The following is a 6,218-nucleotide window of genomic DNA, read 5'->3' as shown; positions in this document are numbered from 1 at the left end:
CTCCCTCCCCTCTTTTTCCCATTCTCTTTTTTCCTTAGGCCGTGTAAAATTAATATTTTGGTTCTCGTCCCCTCCCTCCTCAATTTCTGGGATTTGTCAGATTTTTTTTTTTTTTTAGATTTTTCAATTTTTTAGACTTTGGAATGATTTATGAAATCTTCATACATATAAATAAGTTTATTAGAGAACAAGCATCACTTCCAAGTCTTTTGTGGTACTCTAGGGGTTTATCCTCAGAATCTCACATTTGAAAAAAAAAAAAAAAAAAAGGGCCTCATCGTTTCCTCGAGCACTGTTGGAGAAGACCGAAAACTACTGACAATGCTAATTTTACATTGAAAAAAAAAAAAAAAAAAAAAAAAAAAAAAACACCTCCCTCCCTCATCAATTCATGAAAATCCTCTGGACGAGAACCAAAACATTAATTTTATACGGCCTTATCTTTATTTCTTTATTTCTCTTTATTTATTTCTCTTCATTTCTTCATCTCTTCCAGACCCTCATTCTCCATGTCTTTCCCTCCCTTCTCCTCTTCCAAGACTTCTCACTGGGGGAAGCTACCCCCCACCGACTACGCGACTATTTCTATGCCAATCACCTTCTTAAATGGAAATTTGTGAAAAAAAACCCTTTATAGGTCCATACTTATAAATGTTACATGTATACATTATCATTACACATTCTTATAGACATATTGGAATGTGATGCGATCAAGCAAAATCACTCGGAACTCAGAAATGTTAAATTGTCTTAAAGTTTCTTATATAAAGGATAGTAAAAAAGCATTTACAAATCTGGATTTTGTGAGATGTGAGCAATTAAAGAGTTTCCAAAACAACAGGAATCAAAAGGAAATATTTCCTTTGTATGGCTATATCTTAAAATAAATATTTCCGAGTTCCAACTGATTTTACTTGATCGCATCACATATTCTGATGTGTAATCGATGAACAAGGATATTCAGTTTATTCAATATTCAATATATCGATTTTCATTTTCTAAATCAATATATTATTGAAAAATAGCACTTTGATATTTTGTAAAAGTTCAGTCTACAAATCATATACTTTGAAAACTTGCTTGATTTATTGTTGTGAATGAGTTATGTACGTTTTACAAAAGTGTTGTTGTTTAAGCCCTCTTCACTGCAAAAAGATATTTTACTCAACAATAAAAAAATACTCAATGTTGACTAATTTTTTACTCATTTGCTGAGTTGTGACCTATCTGAGCTCAATGTTAAGTAATTTTTTACTCAACTGTTGAGCTGTGACCTTTTTACTCACAGGACCTAAAGTATATCTGTGATATTTGAATTCGTATACACACTCGCTATGGAATGGTCAATGCTATTTTTGCCAAATCTCACTACCATTAATTCGCAAGACACTGTTGTTACGAGTAGTACTTGACTCAAGGCCAAAATCACCTTTTCCCCTAACTCACACGAATGCACAACACAAATACACTGTTTGTTTAAGCTAACAAAATCTAAGTCTTTAATTGAAAACAGAGTATGATTGGTACATATAATAACAATATCGCATATACAATAAATAAATAGGGGAATGTTGTATGTATCTATCTATCTATGTAGGCCTATAAAGGCTCCGTCAGTTTCGATCCAAATGTCGCCAAATTCATACGGGAGATCGATGAATATACGGGAACGTGTATAAACTTTATTTGGTTGAAAACGGTCAAGAATTGGCTGCAAAAACAGTGAAAATATGGGTAAAAACGGGTTTTTTGTTATGAAAATCGGTTGTCAGCAACGCGTCACTGCAGCTGGCCGGCAGCGCGTCGGCGCCGCGTGCGTAATGCGCACTACGCCAATGGGCGCGTAAACGGCGCAGAGCCACGCGACTGCGAGCCAGAGACCAGTGGACATGATAATACGGAAAGAAGGAAAAATAAAGGACAAAAAGGTACATGGACGGGTCACGGGATTATGATAACGGGTAAACACGTCCGCAGACACGCTATGAGAGGACGTAATAAATACGGGAAAAAGATGTTTGTTGTATAAACAACATGAAGCGGTACTATAAAGAAAAATAAAATTAAAATGAGGACAAAAAAGTACGAGTAATAGGCCAACGGGTTAAAGTACCGTAACTAAATGAAACGGGAACGAAACAAAGAAGGAAAGAAACTAATCAGGAAATGTAAGAAAAAAAAGAAGCTAAAATAATGAGAACAGAATTAAATAAAAAACATGGAAACGGGAAATCACAAGCAGCAAATAAACAAAGAAGCTGAAGGGAAATGTAAGAAAGAACAGATTTAAAAAATAATGGGAACGAGGTTAAATAAATAAATAACATGGAAACGGAAAATCACAAGCTAAGCAAAAGAAACTAAAAAAGAAAGTGTAAGAAGCGACAGGTTTAGAAAAATAAAATGTACCTTTTTAATGATTCTGCCTGTTCAGTAATTATTCCTGTTATGGTGAACGCTCCCATCTAGCGGGGACCCGCGCGAAGCGCGGGTATCCCGCTAGTATACAATAAAATCACACAATGACAGTTTTACTATATCAGTACTTAACCAGCTGTCTTCTTGTTGGTGATCCTAGAGTTCTTGCAATGTTCTGGACGACTGATGTAATATATCCTTATTCACTTGTCCTGCGAAAATCAGCGAAGTCCATAGTACACTTGCATTTATAAATCCTTGCGTATAAAATCCTCATACGAAAATGATGATGCTTCCTCCAATCTCCTTTGCGCTGCTATCTCCACAAATATATCTCCTTGCGCTGCTTTCTCCACAAATATATCTCCTTGCGCTGCTTTCTCCAAAAATGGTGTTTCTTTCACCAATCACTCTTTTCCCAGGGAACAGGTTTCTTTAACACAGCTCCGCTGTTTTTGACAGATGCGTGGCCTTCACAAACCCAGCAAACTCCAGCAATTTGACAGAAGAACTTTTAATCCTTTGATAAGGAAGAGCCCTTTTGTGTGCTCGCTGTCTTCTTCGTTGCTGTATTAAAATTAGCTCAATTATTAGCTATTATTGGCTATATAAACTGGTTAAAATGTACTTCTTTTTTGAAGCACGAAGACCATCACACACATGTGGAGTTTCTCAATCTCCCACGGCATTCTGTATAAAGTCCCAACAAAAGCCTCCAGCTTTTTATATCAGTACTCATGCAAAAAAACCATCATCTATTAATAAACCATTACTTCAATCACATTTTCACAACATTGCTGCAATCTTGGCCTCTTGGGATTTCCCAAGATTAATTATACACATTCACCTTTCACATTACATCACTTCCTGGGGGGTTCTGATGGTGCAAAAATGAACTGGGGTTTCCAAGTTCCAAACATAGCTCTGACTTTGTTTACAATAATTTGGGGAATTCCAATATGGCTTTCCACACCATTATCTTGCAATTACAAGGGGCTTTCCCATCTCATGAAATACTTTCAGCTTGTAAACAAAGTTAAATAATTAAATTAAATCAAATTACTCAGGGCACATCACACTGTGAACTAATCGCAACAGTTTAAAAAAGTTGTTAACTTTAAATGAAGCGCCTAAAGTCAGGTGGGTGATGAAGAAGCGTACATCGGCAGCTATTTATGGGCGGCCATGAGGGCCAAAAGGGTCTCAAAACCACACAAGGGTCTCAAAAGTACAATAAGGTCTCAAAAACACACAAAGGTCTCAGAAATAAACACACAACAAGGTCTCAAAAGTATAATAAGGTCTCAAAAACACAGAAAGCTCTCAGAAACAAACACACAGTAATGTCTCAATAGCACAATACGGTCTCAAAAACAGAGAAAGGTATAAGAAACAAACACACAACAATGTCTCGATAGTATAATAAGGTCTCAAAAACAGGGAAAGGTCTCAAATACAGAGAAAGGTCTCAAAAACAGAGAAAGGTCTCAAAAACAGAGAAAGGTCTCAAATACAGAGAAAGGTCTCAAAAACAGAGAAAGGTCTCAAAACAGAGAAAGGTCTCAAAAACAGAGAACGGTCTCAAATACAGAGAAAGGTCTCAAAAACAGAGAAAGATCTCAAAAACAGAGAAAGGTCTCAAAAACAGAGAAAGGTCTCAAAAATAGAAAGGTCTCAAAATCAGAGAAAGGTCTCAAAAACAGAGAAAGGCCTCAAATACAGAGAAAGGTCTCAAAAACAGAGCAGAGAAAGGTCTCAAAAACAGAGAAAGGTCTCAAACACAGAGAAAGGTCTCAAAAACAGAAAGGTCTCAAAAACAGAAAAAGGTCTCAAAACAGAGAAAGGTCTCAAAAACAAAAAGAGAAAGGTCTCAAAAAGAGAGAAAGGTCTCAAAAACAGACAAAAGGTCTCAAAAAGAGAGAAAGGTCTCAAAAACAGAGAAAGGTCTCAAATACAGAGAAAGATCTCAAAAACAGAGAAAGGTCTCAAAAACAGAGAAAGGTCTCAAAACAGGTCTCAAAATCAGAGAAAGGTCTCAAAAACAGAGAAAGGTCTCAAATACAGAGAAATGTCTCAAAAACAGAGCAGAGAAAGGTCTCAAAAACAGAGAAAGGTCTCAAACACAGAGAAAGGTCTCAAAAACAGAGAAAGGTCTTAAAAACAGAAACAGGTCTCAAAACAGAGAAAGGTCTCAAAAACAGAGAAAGGTCTCAAACACAGATAAAGGTCTCAAAAACAGAGAAAGGTCTCAAAAACACGTTATGGTCTCTAAAACACGTTATGGTCTCAAAAATACGTTACGGTCTCAAAAACACGTTATGGTCTCAAAAACATGTTATGGTCTCAAAAACACGTTATGGTCTCAAAAACACGTTTAATATGGTCTCAAAAACACGATATGGTCTCAAAAATACGTCAAGGTCTCAAAAACACGCCCGGAAAACACGTACGGTCTCAAAAACACGTTATGGTCTCAAAAACACGTTATGGTCTCAAAAGTACGTCAAGGTCTCAAAACACGTTATGGTCTCAAAAACACGTTATGGTCTCAAAAACACGTTATTGTCTCAAAAATACGTCAAGGTCTCAAAAACACGTCTAGGTCTCAAATCAGGTATTATAATCTACCGTTATATGTGCAGTACCGCATGCAGTACTGCACACATCCGCTTGCAGTTTTGCATGCAAAACTGCACATTCCGTCACGTCACGCACTTCCGCATGTGGAACTGCAATATTTTTGGTGTATTTCCGCATGGGGAACTGCAATATTTTTGGTGCATTTCCGCATGGGGAAATACAATTTTTGGTACATTTCCGAATTGGATGTATTAATCACAATTAGGCTATGTCGCATTTTTGTGAAAGAAAGTCAAATGGCTACGTGCTTTGACATGCAGTGAATAGGCCTATGCGTCATTTTAATAGGTATTTCATCATGCTAAACTAAATTACTACTCATCATAATATATCATACTTATTGGTTTAGATGGTTTGTTTATCATGTTTATAATATGAAGACCGGTGGCTATTGAGACATGCTGGCGATTACCACTGATTTACCTTAAAGAGGAAGCCCCGCTTGACCAGTTCTTCTGTGAAGAACTGACTTACACCTGTTACTTTGATGATAGACAGGGACAGAATTTACATGGATACATTTTAACCTTGACTAATTCCCTAAGGAACTTAGACCAAAAGTGGGGCTTCATCATTGACCCTTTTCTGATCTCGCCACTGCTATTGATGTGCATCATTTGAGATTGCGTAAATTGATAATCGATCTACTTGAGAAATGCCCCGTTGGAACTATAATAGAATATGGTCACAATTTCAAGTTGATTATATAATAGTCATCATTAAGAGGCGTGTGAAATTTATTTTAATAAAATAAATTTCATTCAATACTAATAATAGGCCAATAGGTAATAGATAGTTCTTGAAACCCTATAAATATGAGTTGATATCAAGTTCCGTAGATTGGTAGTTACTGCCGTTTTATGCTTAAGGGTGCCATATTACCCCAAGTTACCCTACAGGTGTGTTGGTGACTTATGTAGCTTGCCTAAGTTTTGTACTCGGAGTGGTATTAATCTTTTATAGAATGGTGTAACCAGGCAGGGATTGGCCTTTTACAATACAAGTCATTTTCTTTAATAGTCACTTGCTTGGGTTTATTTTACTCGGGGATCGCTGGATCTTGATCGTAGGCCTACTGCGAGGGCTCTGATTAAGAGCTACAATTGAAACAAAAAGTAAAACGATAGTAGGCCTATATTGAATTGAATAAATTCATATCT

The sequence above is a fragment of the Amphiura filiformis genome, chromosome 2 (genome assembly GCF_039555335.1).
Source record: "Amphiura filiformis chromosome 2, Afil_fr2py, whole genome shotgun sequence".
NCBI classification, from domain to species: domain Eukaryota; kingdom Metazoa; phylum Echinodermata; class Ophiuroidea; order Amphilepidida; family Amphiuridae; genus Amphiura; species Amphiura filiformis.
The sequence above is the reverse complement of the archived record's forward strand: the minus strand, read 5'-3'. Positions refer to the sequence as shown.